This window comes from Artemia sp. Qi Xiang Cuo, chromosome 21 (assembly GCF_049724085.1).
Source record: "Artemia sp. Qi Xiang Cuo chromosome 21, ASM4972408v1, whole genome shotgun sequence".
Lineage (NCBI taxonomy): Eukaryota > Metazoa > Arthropoda > Branchiopoda > Anostraca > Artemiidae > Artemia > Artemia sp. Qi Xiang Cuo.
This window is the reverse complement of record NC_142814.1, coordinates 27,016,013-27,030,444: the sequence shown is the minus strand read 5'-3', so window position 1 is coordinate 27,030,444 and position 14,432 is coordinate 27,016,013. Positions and strand designations below refer to the sequence as shown.

The window sequence follows — 14,432 nt, the reverse complement described above, 5'->3', positions numbered from 1 at the left end:
TGTCACCAAATCATTTCCCAAAAATCGCGTTTGAAGGGTGGGTACATGGCACACGACCTCGCTGCCGACCCCGCAAGAGATGGTACGACAACTTCAATGGCCAGAACTTCCCCCAACTCCTGCGTCTAGCACTAGATAGAACCAAATACCGTCACCATATTCAGCGACTAGTGAGAAGAGAAGAAGCCCCAATACAGGGACAAAGGTCAGATGGGATATAAGTCAGTCAAGTCAGTCAAAAGGTTAAATGATCCGATTCTGATTGAAAGTTTTGTATAAAAAACCTGTTTATCGTCCGTTTGAGACAGAGTGGTCAAATGTTTCTTAAATGGGTTTTTAGCACTGTTGGCTGTCAATACATGGGTTGCCCTGAATACGGTAACCTGTCCGTCGATTTCCTTGAATGCGGTAACTTGTCAATCGGTTTACCCGAACACAGCAGCTTCTTCGTTTGTTTTTCCCGGGCGTGGTAGCCCTAGTTCGTATTCTCATTAAATGCTGAACCAAGATTTATAAAGGGGAAAAGTTTCTTGGCTCATTTTCGAAGCAACAACAAGCCAATCCTCTTTGCTTATAACAAGGACGGTTGACACTTTCATATGCCCTTTCGTAGTTGTCCTCCTAAAGAACAATATTCCACGACGGTATTCTACAGCTCCATGAAATTTAATCAATTTGTGGGAGAAGGTTTTGAAGCAGACGGAACGTGTCCACACCCTGGTGAACCCAGCTCAGTCTGCTTCAGAGGGTCCTTCTTCTTCCCCAACCTTTATTTATGGCCCCGGGTGAGGGTGCCTCAGCTTTAATTTATGGACCTGCAGGGAATCGGTTCCCTCTTGATTCGCGCCTCTTATTCAATTGAGGTATCCCACATGTCTGTAGGGCATTCTCCTATCCGCCGCCTGGGGATGCGCTGAGGAACCTAAGGGAGGCCCACTATTTATATATCTATGGCTTTCAAGAAGAACTTATCAATAATCCTGCAGAAGGTTTAAATTATAAAAACCTGGGAAGCTATATCACAGAAAGTAAAAATTAAGGAAAATATTTACTTGTTACTGTTTTTAATAAAGGATTCTATGGGTTGAAAGAAACCTAAAAAAGTGCAGTGTAGGCTAAATAAGAGGTAAATTTCTACCAAATCATATTGACTTACGCATAAAGTGAATAGCCTATACCACTTTATGCCTTTTTTTATGCTGATTACAAATATAGTAATCATTTCTATCGGAAATGAATTTCAGCCCCCCTCCCTATATATGCAAATTCAGGGTATGTTTTTCTACAACCTACCCAACCCCTTAATTGAAATATATAGGCTAGGGGGGGGGGGGCTGAAATTCATTAAAGTGAATACACCATTCAATGCCTTTTTTTCTGCTGATTATGAATCTAATAGGCCTAATCATTTCTATGGGAAATGAGTTTCAGCCCCCCCCCCTATATCTGCCAATTCAAGGGGAGGTTAGGTTGAGTTAGGTTAGGTATAGCCTATATAGGGGGGGGGGGGCTGTAAATCATTTACAATATAAAAGCTTATCATATTTTGAATCAGCATAAAAAAAGGCAGTCAATATCTACCAAATCATATTAGGCCTATTGAGTTAGGAATAAAGTGAATACACCATTTGATGCCTTTTTTATGCTGATTACAAATATAATAAGCATTTCTATTGGAAATGAATTTTAGCCCCCCCCCTATTTAGAATGTACCTAACCTAACCCTGAATTGACCTAGCTCGGGGGGAGGGGGCGGAAATAAATTTCCAATTGAAATTATTCTTATATTTGTAATCAGCATAAAAAAAGGCATCAAATGGTGTATTCACTTTATTCCTAACTCAATAATATGATTTCGTAGATATTGACCAAAAAGGCATCAAATGGTGTATTCACTTTATTCCTAACTCAATAATATGATTTCATAGAACTTTACCAAAAAGGCATTGAATGGTGTATTCACTTTATTCCTAACTCAATAATAATGGTTTGGTAGAAATTTACTAATTAAGATTCTTCAAACTAGCCTAGTTAGGCCTATAGGGAAAAGGAAAGCTTCCCTCTACTAAAGAAGAGTATACTTAGCCTAATAGTTTTTTAAGTTGATAAGCTTGACCTACATGAATTTTAGCCAAGATGAAAGTGGACATGTCATTTGATGCCTTTTCTTTAAGTCTTTCATAATTCAAGAATTGCCTCTTGGGCTAATTCCATCTTGAGCCCTTAAAGGTGCCCCAAAGGTATTTTACATGAATAATGAAAGAGCATAAAAAAGCATAAAATATGTTTTCACTTTCATCCTAGCTATGTTATATGGCCCATTGCAAATTTACCCACCCCCACCCCCTAATGTGCAAATATATACACTGAATTGTTGATGGCAAAGTTTTGAATTGCAAAATTCAGTAGCCTCCTTTTTTTGGTAATTTTTTTGCAAATCATATTATTGACTTACAAAGAAAGTAAACATACCACTTGATGCTTTTTTGTATGATCTTTCTAAATATAATGATCATTTTTGTTGGAAATGGGTTTTACCCCCACCCCTATATATCCCAATTCAGGGTATATATTTGCTCATTAGGGGGGTGGGGGTAAGAATTAAACTTACTTCCCATTTACATCAGAAATAAAATTTACCCCCCCCCCCCTAATTTGCAAATACATACCCTGAATTGGTATGTATAGGGGTGGGGGTAAAATTCATTTCCAACAAAAATGGTTATTATATTTGGGAAGAGCATAAAAAAGGCATCAAGTGGTATGTTAACTTTCTTGTTAGTGAATATGATTTGCAAATAATTTACCCTATTTATGTCAAAAGAATTAAAAAAAAATTGAAACAGTAGGAAAACAGTTTATATTTGAGTTGCCTAATAAATGAGGTTTGTATTGTTATAAATAAGTGTTTTTGGAATATATTACTCTTGAACAACTTATTTATAAACTAATTATATGTTTTCAACCACTTTTTGATAGGCCTAATGTAACTAGTGTTGATAACTTCTTTGTGTGGTTATACACATGAAATACCTTTGGGGCCCCTATAAGGGCTCAAGATGCAACTAGCCCCAGAAGCAATTCTTGAAATATGAAAGAGCATAAAAAAAGCAACAAATGATGTTTTTACTTTCATCTTAGCTAAATTACATGGCCCACTGCAAATTTACCATTATTTTGGTATTATTCTAGCTTAACTACTTTTTGCTGTCTTAGAAAAGGATTAGGCTTGAAAAATTAAACTTTCTGGGATTGGTCTACAGACTAAAGTATAGTGTGTTCTGTAATATATGGTCCACACTCAAGAAGTGATATTAGTTAATCCTAGTGAAATATAGCCTACCAAAATATAATGAAAATATAATACAGTGCAGTAGCCTACTTTATTAACAAAATTATAGAAATTACAACAAAGAATAGGCTAATGGAAAGGGGGCCATGCAGACACATTAAATTAAATACATAACCTAACCTAAACCAAAATACCAACTAAATATTTAATTAAAATATAGCTACAAAGTAGCTTTCCACCAAGCTAAAGTTAATTGTCTGGTAAAAAGACCATCAAAACTGGTTATTGTCTCATATTCCCAATCCAAATTCTAAAGGGTGTACCATATAATACAGAAGTACCAAAGTATGTCCTGGTTAGTGTTGGGCAATATTAGATGTCAATATATTGATATATTATACCAAATATTGATATTGGATATAGAAATGTAAGTATTGATATTGAAAAATAATATCATTTTGGCTTTTTCTGGTATCTTCCAGTGAATATCCAGCAGAAAGGATCTAACATAGAAGATAGTTTTACAAATAGAAGAGAAGAAGAATAATCTATTCAATATACTGCCTTATATATGTTGATACAACGCATGCACAGCTGTATTATGCCTGCCCCAATATCCTTTCTGAGAGTAGATTTCAAGCCTGATTAGTTAATAATAAAATAGCATGTCATAACAAACTGTAAGTAAGGAGCAACTTGGCCAGATAGCAACCAAAACTCTGAAAAATAGAATTTTTATGACAGTATATAATGAAATGAATTGGTTTTTCATGCAGACTTCAGGTATATAAAATGTATATTCATCAAGTTTCATGTATCCATTGAAAGCTACAAGCCTAAGAAAATTTGTATATTTTTTTTAGAAAGGGGCAGGAATACCCCTAAACCATTAATGCATCTTAATAAGAATCACATGATCAGATTCAACATATCAAAGAACCATACTGTAAGGTTCTCTAGCTTTGTTCTGGAAAAATGTGAGATTTTATACAATTCACTGGAAGAAAGATCATGTATTTGTGTTAATTTATTCTGTTTTTTTTTGTGTCTGTGTGTGCGTGTTTTTTCTTTGCCAGGGTGATCGTATCACATAATAGTCATGTAACATTGGGAGAGGGTTTGTTTGAACAGAAATTGCAGTTCTAGCTCCCAATTTTCGTGACCAGACGATTGGAGGGCAACTGGATTCCCCCTCTCCCTCCCATGCTCCTTTTTTCTTGAAGTCATCCGATCAAAATTTTGGGATACCCATTTTGATCAGCATAGTTGAAAGAATGTTGAATGAATTCTAGTATCATGCCTCTGGGGATGACATGACACTGAAAGTCCCTGGAGAAAAGAGTTTTAAGTTATGAAGTATGTCTATTGTTTATGTATAGTATTTGTTATTGGGAAGTAAACAAACATTTTTAGGGAAGAGTGAATTTTGTTTGTGGGGGGGATTTTCCAAGGGAATAATTTTCCATGGCAAGGGAAGTTTTGGGGGAAGAACTTTAAAAGGGAAACTATGCACAGGAACAGGGGAATTTACCAGAATTCTTATACAAATTTTTTTTTTGTTTGATTTATTTTCCTTGCCAATTCAATTTTACATGTGGAGATGTTCAGGAAAATTGCCCAAGGAAAATTTTCAAAGGAGTTCAGATTATCTAGCTTTCTGTTACTTTCTGTTGGGGAACTTTAGACTTCTCTGTTGGGAAATTTTCTGCAGGGGAGGTTCTCCATATGGAGAATTTTACATGGGAGAAAGTTTCCATTGAGACATTGTGAGGAGAGAATTTTGAGGAAAATTTTTCCACAAAGGGAGGATTAACAGTATGATTCAAAAAACAATTAGAAATTAAAAGGAAAACAAGTCTTTTTCCAAACAAAAGTGGACTTAAAAATAATTTCCCAGGTAGAATTGTCTTCAAGATTTTTTTTTTTTTGGGGGGGGGGGGAACTTTCAGCAGAGATGAAATTGCCTGGGGATGGGAGATCTTATATGGAAGGAACTTACCCAGGAGAAATATTTTAGGGAAGGGTTTTCCATGGAGCAAAAAGGCTGGTGTTTTGGCATTATCTTAGAAACAAACAGGACTTGAATAATAAACTAATTCTTTCATTCAAAAGTAATGAGCAATACTAAAACTTAAAACAAACAGAAATTATCCCATATATGAGGGCAAATCCCCCTATTCAATACCTTGCTCTTTATGCTAATTTTAACATTTTGTCCTAATTATTTATGAATTGTTTTTTAATTGTTTAAGAAGAGCTGTTTAAATAGACTAATGACATTGTTAAAATTCAAAAAGAAACTTTTGCATAAAGAGCAAGGTATTGAGGAGGGGTTAATTTAAGTTTTAGTGTTGCTCCTTACTTTCAGTTGAAAAAAAACGATTTTTAATTTAATCAATGAAAGGCTGAACCAATTTCCTTGGGAAAATATTGACACGTTGCTGACTTGAATAGCCAAAAATAGTCAGTGTAGTTTATTTGGCTTTGCACTCAGCCCTAGTAATTCCAAATCATGTTTTTTTAATATTTGTTCATGTAATAGAAGTTTTTTTGTATTTTATTCAAAATTGGAAAAAAGTAGTGCAAAATACTCTTTAATTACAAATTTTGTCATTGAATTTGGCTAAAACCTAAAATTAATCTGAACAAAAAACCTGACTATATATATTGAAATCAATTATTGAATATTGATAGTAAAGATATAAATATATTGTTTAATCAAATTATTGCCCAACACTAGTTCTGGGAAGGTCTTTTGATGTACCTACCTCCACTCCTTCTCTCTCTAGAGGGCTTTGACCTTTGATGACCTTGACAAATTTTTGGGTTATAAAAGTAAAACCATGCAGAATAGATATTCTGCTTAAATGAAGTTCAACAAAACTGTTTTCAGCTTCACAACTTTGTTTAAATCCAATTTATAAGGTTTCAATGATGTATAAATACATCTCCTAAATTTAGAAAAAAAACCATTAAGCTAATATGGCTTAAAATTGTACTCAAATAACAGAAATTACATTTTTAGAACTAAAACCAAAAAAAAAATCTGGAAAATTAGGGTAAAATATTCTTTTGTCAAAATTTCAATAGGTCAAGTAAGCAAATTTCTAAGACTTAGAAACCAGGAGAGGATTAACATAGAAGCTTGGTAATACCTTCCCAGAGTAGGTTTTTGGCCCTTGATTCATTACTGAAAGTTTCATTTTCCTAACCTAATGCTTTTCTAAGATAGCAAAAAGTATCTAAACTAGAATTTTACAAATTATTTCTCTTAGGCATATGATCAACATCTAAATAGATAGATAATGCTTTACTTGGTAGTTGTATGAAATAGCCCCTACCTAATATTCTTCTAATATGTTTTTCTGATGCTTAATCCTAATGAAATATACATAAGTGTGATAAAAATATAATACTTTAGAAACAAATTTGGGCTATATATTTGCACATTAGGGGGGGGGGGTAAAGTGTAGCAGGTCTGCATGCCTAATGTGCTAGGTACAATTATTCTACATATTATGTAATAAGAATTGTTTCCTAACTTCACAGCGTCCAAATACTTCGCCCCCTCCCCTTAATATGTGAATATATAGCCCAAATTATATATTTTTCATTTATTTTGTCACTTCTCTTTGTCTTGTCTCATGCTAAGCAGAAAGAAACTAACAAAAAAACCAGTTCTTCAATGCATAAATGAATGAATAACTTGAGCAGTAGGCTATGTGGTATTTCATATAAGTACCCTTTGCTTTAACCCCTCTGATATATATATCCAACTAGGCAAACAATAAATTCCCAAAGCCAAATATCTAACTACCAGGATAATTAATTGTGTTAGCAGTTATTTTAAAATATCCAACTAGCTGGCTAGAAGCTTTATTCAGGCAACATAGCAAGCATAGCTTATGTCTGGCTAGGCAGATACTAAATTCCTTTAAAACATGAGTTGCTGCCTGGGAAGGTAGATATCAATGCTTTGCCTAAGAGAATTAATTATCTGGTTAGTTGGATATTGTCATCTGATTACATTGAGATTTTACCGTTCTGCCTAGTTGAATATATATCAGCAGGGCTAAGACAAAGTATTATCCACCTAGTTAGAAGTTCATGCTGTGACCTTGTTTTAATCCTTATCCACCTAGGTAGTTAAAGGTCTGAGATTCTTAGAAATAGTTATTTTCTGTCTAGCTTGATATTTTATCTTGATACTAAGTGTAGTTGGATATTATTATTACACTGTATAGAATATAAATTTTTAAGAATATCCATTGGGCAGATTCCAAATTTTTGCTCACTAGCCAGATATAATAAAGCATAAGAGCTGACTCAGCCTCTCTAAGTAGGTGAATAACATTTTATCTTAATCATTCTGATATTTATCCAACTAGAATTTAATTATCTGCATAGTTGGATAATATAAGACAGGCTAGGATAAAGTATTATCCACCTAGTTAGATGTTCATGCTATGACTAAGTGAAATAATTGTTTGGCTAGTTAGATATTATAACTAATTTGCTTTGAGAATTTACTTGTCTGCCTAGTTGGATATATATCAGAAGGGCTAAGATAAAGCATTCTCCATCCAGTTGGATGTTCATGCAACACCTAAGAAAAATAATTATCTAGTTAGTTGAATATTATTTATTTATTCGTTTTTTATTTAAACAAAAATGAAGTAAACCATAGGCTTATCTGTGGTACCACATTGGTACCACAATTAACTAATAAACTGCTTTGGCTGAACCCATTACAAAAAAATAAGCAAATACACCAGAATGCACAAAGAGAAAAATTCATTAAACTATGGGCACTGAATTAAACAAATCATACAAATGCCATAAATATTATGGCTCTATATACCGCCCTTCATAAAAAAGGTTCCAACCAAAGCTGTTTTAGAAGCTGTTACATTATTTCTTGAACCAACATGATCAGGTAACATGATCCAATGGACCAGTTTGCAAAAGAACCCTGCCCAACCTTTCTTAAAACTCTTTTCTGATACAATTTTCATGAATTTTGTTGTATGGGTGAATAGAAACTAATAGAAATATCTAAAAGAAAAATTATCAACACCTTTAATAATTCAAAATGCTTAGGAACAGCTGAGAGTATTCAGTTTAAACTTCCAGGGCATGATCAGTGGGATGTTGAAATGAAAAAGGAAATATATGCTTACTATTACTGCTACTACTGTTAGCACTACTACTAATCCTACTACTATTAATGTTCCTACTGCTACCACTACCACTGTGACTACTATTACTACTAGGGCCAAGGGTATGAAGCCCAAAATTTCACGGAATATTGAGGGGGAAGTTTAACCAATCAAAACACACTGTGTGAATGCAGGTTGTCAAAAGAATGTATCTCAGGAATGGCTCAGGGTTAAGTTGGAACTTTCATTGAATGATTAGGGGGACGATTAATTGACCAAAAGGCAATATGTTCTTCATCCTACTACAAATACTACTTCTGTTGCAACTACTACTAAGGCTAAGAGTATTAAGGTGAAAATTTTAAGAAATGTTAAGGGGCAAGTTGAACTAAATTAAACACACTATGGGCATATCAGTTGTCAAACAGGTATATAAGTAATATCTTAGGAGAACCTTAGAGTATATAGGTTGTCAAAAGGACAAATCAGTTATAAGCTAGGAAGTGCTTAGGGTATTAAATTGAAACTTCCAGTGTATGTTGAGGGGGATGTTGTAAAAAAGTTGTTATGTACACACTGCTATTACTGCTACTACAACTATTGCTACTACTGAAACTAAGAGTTTTAAGGTAAAGCTTTAGGGAAGATTCAGGAACCATAAAACCACCATAAAAGGGACACTTTTTTGTGTTTTTTGTTAATTTCTCGTCAACTGTTCATTGTAGAACAATGAAACTTATACCATTGAATACATCTCAATGAGAGGTAAACTAGAGCAGAATCCGCGATTTTTTTATCATATCAATTTTTTTTTATAAGAGGTGTCCCTTTATTGAGCCCTGTTTCCAATCTAGGGACATTAACTTGAATCACATTGTTAGACCTTGTTTTTGCTGTTCAAATTATCAAGGGACACTCAATATGTTTTAGAAAAAAGGTTTATTTTCATTTACAGGAGCAATATGGCACTATTACTTATAGATTACACTTTTAGACTACGAGGTTCTTCCAAAACAACTTCAAGTTTCTTCCAAAACAACTTTTAAAAAAATCAGTTTAATGCAGTGAATCACATAAATTACAGTATCTTATGCACTTTGAATCACATAAATTATCTTAGGCACTGATGTAGTTAATTGGAAAATTTCCAATATCTTGGAACTGCAGAGCCCCTCTATGAGTCAACTCTGGAGGCTGGAGAAATTTCATAAAGTCAAACTTTCTGAACGTGGCCTTGTCCTCCTCTGCCGGGAATGCAAAGTAAGGCAAGGTGGTCTTCCTTACAAATTCAGCTGTTACTTTCCCATGCTCCACTTCACTTACTCTCCCAGCCCCTCTGAGTCAACTCTGGAGGCTGGAGAAATTGTATAATGTCAGACTTTCTGAATGTGGCCTTGTCCTCCTCTGCCGGGAATGCAAAGTAAGGCGAGGTGGTCTTCCTTACAAATTCAGCTGTGACTTTCCCATGCTCCACTTCACTTACTCTCCCAATGTAAAGCTTCTGGCTTTTGTTCTTCCGTTTGTCACTGGGGTCCCGGAAGCTCACTATAACCCAGGATCCAATAGTCAATTTGGCGTCTCTTTCTGGTTCTTCTCTGTAAACTTCTGGTTTGGTGCCTGAGTCAGAAGAACTTGAGCCTTGCAATTTGTAATCCTCAAGTGCAGCACTGGTGCTGCTGTCTTTGTTAAAATAGGCCACTAGGTCGTCATCACTTTCTTTGCTTGAAGTGCTTGCCTTTATAACTTTGTTTCTGATTTGTACCAAACTTCTTTAGTTGACTTTCTGACTACGTGCACCAGTTTTCTTTTTTCAATGATGAGCCATATTCTTCTTTTTGGCAGAATGTGGCTATGTGTTAGGTGGAAGATCGACTGGTTTGTCTACCTGCATTGAGCCCTCGGAGTTTGATTCTTCAGAAGACTGTTCCCCAGTTGTGCCAGTATCCCTTCCTCTGACACTCCGGCCGGCAGGCACCGTTAGCCTTTTTTTCTGCCATGACCCGCTTCGTTATTGTTTCCATTTGCCAAACCCAAGGGCTCCTCAGGACCAAACCTGATTTCTCTGAGATAAGAAATAAGACTGTCTTGAAGTTCACTGCAGTTTTCGTCAGTTTGAGGCCATTCTCTCTGACAGTTCACCACTGTTTCTTTCTAGAAATTTTTTCGCCCACAGTATGCCAGGAATATTGTCCTTGAATCTGCCAGATGATCTCCTTTGGCGATCTATGTGATACTTCACAAAACACATCAAGTCAAAAGCTGTCATGGGATAGCCCATCTGTCCCCATGTCACCAAGCTTTTCACAAGTTCTTCCTCTTGAAACTCGTCAATCTCGGGAGGTCTTCCCATCTTTAAGATTTTATTACCCCTTTTTCTTGCACTATGATGTCTATAGAGGACACATTTTGGGATGCCAAATTTATCACCAGCTTCTCTATAAGAAATTCCGTCGTCAACAGCGGCTAGAGCACGTTCTAGGGCATTTTGCCCACCTGCTTTCTTCTTACAATCATGTCCCTTGATTAAGCCCTTTACAACCTGAAAAAGACAGATTTTAGTAAAAAAAAAAAGAAGAAAATTAGAAACTAAACATTTTCTTTAGAAAATTGGTTACAGTCATCCTCGACAATATAGCTATCCGTCTAGCTAGCTCTCAGCTCTGCTTCAGTCGTCCAGTTGTAGCACCAGACAACACTTCCAGACCTAAAAAATAAATCAAAATTACCCACTCTTGCTTTTTTTTTTTTTTTAAGCACAAAAATCATTAAATTAAACAAAATATGGCACAATTCTATGTAAAAATGAAAAGACTTACTGACAGTAATTTTAGTTTGGCAGTATCCTTAAAACTTCTCCAGATATCTTGGCCTAAGCAACTTTTCTGGGAAAATGTCCCTAGATTGGGCTGTGTCCCTTGTTAGGTGGTTTTACAGAATTACTTTTTATACCCTTAGGCTTACTTGTGCTTCTGTAATAAGCTCTGAAATTTAGGCTCATACAGAATACTAAAAACTGCTCAAAGGCATTAAAGTAACCAGGTTGCCCCCCCGGTGAGCAAAAAAATCACTAGATTATTGAAAAAAAAATCACTAAATCAACACATAAGTCACTAGATTATTGACCAGAACTCACTAGAATTATAATACTCTTTATCATTGTAATTAATTATTGTTTTGTTTCTTTACCATGTTCTACACAGGCACACACAGGCATACAGGAAGGGGGTAAAATTACCCCCTGGATGTGGAAAAATACCTTTAGTTTGGTTTTTTGCTTTTTCTCAAGCAAAAAATACCCTTGAAATTTTGAGAAATGCCTTTTTACATCTTTATGCAGAGAATGGAACAAAATCCTTGCTTCCTCCCTCTTCCTGAATTGGTACCCTAGGCTTATACTCTAATCACTGAAAATTGGTTATTGGTGATCTAATCAAAGTATTTGCTTCTTCTCTTTAACTTTTTTTCTTGTCAATCCAAAACCTAAATTCAAATTCATTTATTCAAATTCATTTAATTGAAAAACAAGAGAAAGCTTTCGTGGGCAAAGCCCAAATATGATGTCTCTTAGTCATAATTAGCAAAATAAAGTTGTCTGATAAAACTTTGTCAGGATAAATAAACTAAAGGATGAAAACACTTGAGATTGAGAATAAAATTATCTGATAAAACTTCATTAGGACAAAATAAACTAAAGAATAAAAACACTAGAGATCATTGTAATATTTCACAAAGCTTGGCACAAACTCAAAACGAGTTTACTTCATACACCTAAGTAAACTCAAAACGAGCAGAAATTAATATGAATAGGGTTCTGAACCCCATGCTTTCTAAAAGCCAGAATATAATTTGTACTTTACTGAAACGAATTTCCTGAAAAAAAAATGTGCATTGTCAGTTTAATATAAATATGCTGATATTTATTCCTTAAAATCTTAATTAATTTTTGATTTCTTAAAGGTATAAAAGTGAAAACATTTAAAAGAAAATTTTTTCAGTAAAGTATAAGTTATATTCTGGCTTTTAGAAAGCATGGCTTTTAGAACCCTACTCTTATTAATTTCTGCTCGTTTTAAGTTTGACTCTTGTTATTTATTTTAATTTCTGTTTGTTTAGGGTTTCATTTATTTATTGATACTGATTCGTGGTAGTTGTATGCTTGGTAGACTATTTGATTCTATTGTTCATTTTGGTTTAATGGAGTTCTTTACTTTTTTTTGAAACTTTTTTTGTTGGAAGAATTTTCTAAATTAATTTCTGTTCGTTTTATGTTATCATAGTCTTTTTCATGGAGAAAGACTGAGCCTCTTCTAAAGTTAAACAACCATCTCTTCCATAAAAACCTTAAATACCCCCCTGGGCATAACTTACAACCCTTGTCCCTAATCTCTGGGGTGTGTTTAAATCCCAAAAGCCTTGTTATATGATATTTAGACTATTTTGAATAGAATGGCTATCTCAAAATTTCTTTTGGATGCATTTTGGGACAATACGAGGTGTGGGGGGGGGGGGAGGGGTGTAGCTGCCCTCCAATTACTTTGACTCTTAAAAAGAGCACTAGAGTGTCTGATTAACAATCCAATGAGCTTCCTCCGACATTTATATGACCATGCTTTCTATAAAAACCTTATATGTCCCCAGGGCATAACTTACAACCCTTCCCCTGAGAGCTAGGGTTGTAAGTTGTAAAATGTAGGGTTGTAAGTTGTAAAACGTTGGAAAAATGGCTGTCTCAAAATTTTGGTTGAATGTGTTTGGGAAAATGGTGGGCGTGAGAGGATGTCAGTTGCCCTCCAATCACTTTCAACTATTAAAAAGGGCACTAGCTCTTTCAATTTGCAATCGAATGAGCCCTTTTTGAAGTTTCTACTACAACACTTTGTATAAAAGCCTTATATGCCCCAAGAGCATAACGTACAACCCTTGTTCTGAGGGGTGTGCAGGGGGGGGTATCATCCTCAAAGACCTAAGTTCCAAAACTTTCAACTGCTTTGAACAAAATGGATATCTCAAAATTTTGTGTTCATGCATTGGGAGAATTGATGAGCGTGAGAGGGGGGTTAGTTGCCCTCCAGTCACTTTAAACTATCAAAAACGGCACTAGCCCTTTCAATTTCCAATTGAATGAGCCCTTTTTGAAGTTTCAATGTCAATGCTTTCTATAAAAACCTTATATGCCCCAATGGCATAACTTACAAACCTTGCCCTGAGGGGTGTGGGGGGGGGGGGGGGTTGTCGTCCTCAAAGACATAATTTTCAGAACTTTCAACTACATTGCACAAAATGGCGACCTCAGAATTATGATTGGATGTGTTTGGGAGAATGGTGGGCGTGAGAGGGGGGTTAGCTGACCTCCAATCACTTTTGACTATTAAAAAGGGTACTAACCCTTTCAATTCCCTATCAAATGAGCCCTTTTTGAAGTTTCTACAACAATGCTTTCTATTAAAACCTTATATGCCCCAAGGGCATAACTTACAACCCTGGTCCTGAGCGCTCTGAGGGGGTTATCATCCTCAGAGACCTAATTTCTAAAACTTTCAACTGCATTGAATAAAATGGATATTTCAAAATTTTGATTGCATGTTTTGTGGAAATTGGGGGCGTGAGAGGGGGGTTAGTTGCCCTCCAGTCACTTTCAGCTATTAAAAGGGGCACTAGCCATTTCAATTTTCAACTGTATGAGCCCTTTTTGAAGTTTTTACGACAATGCTTTCTATAAAAACCTTATATGCCCCCAGGGCATAACTTACAACCCTCACCCTGAGGGCTGTGGAGAGGTTTGTCATCCTCAATGACCTAATTTCCGGAACTTTCAAGTACGTTGAACAAAATGGCTATCTCAAAACTTTGATTGGATGTGTTTTGGGAAATGTTGGGCGTGAGAGGGGGGTTACTTGCCCTCCAATCACTTTTGACTATTAAAAAGGGCACTAGTCCTTTAAATGAACCCTTTTTGAATTTTTTACGACAACGGTATCAAT

General features: G+C 35.4%; 1 protein-coding gene across 1 annotated transcript in view; it reads left to right on the top strand.

The window, feature by feature from the left end:
- The first annotated feature begins 998 nt into the window (after nucleotides 1–998).
- LOC148939395 (multiple epidermal growth factor-like domains protein 8) overlaps nucleotides 999–14,432 on the top strand; it is a 55,730-nt gene continuing 42,296 nt past the window's right edge. The window contains exon 1 of the mRNA XM_089106865.1: nucleotides 999–1,028. The gene's annotated coding sequence lies outside the window, so the exon portion shown is untranslated. The remainder of the gene's footprint in view (nucleotides 1,029–14,432) is intronic.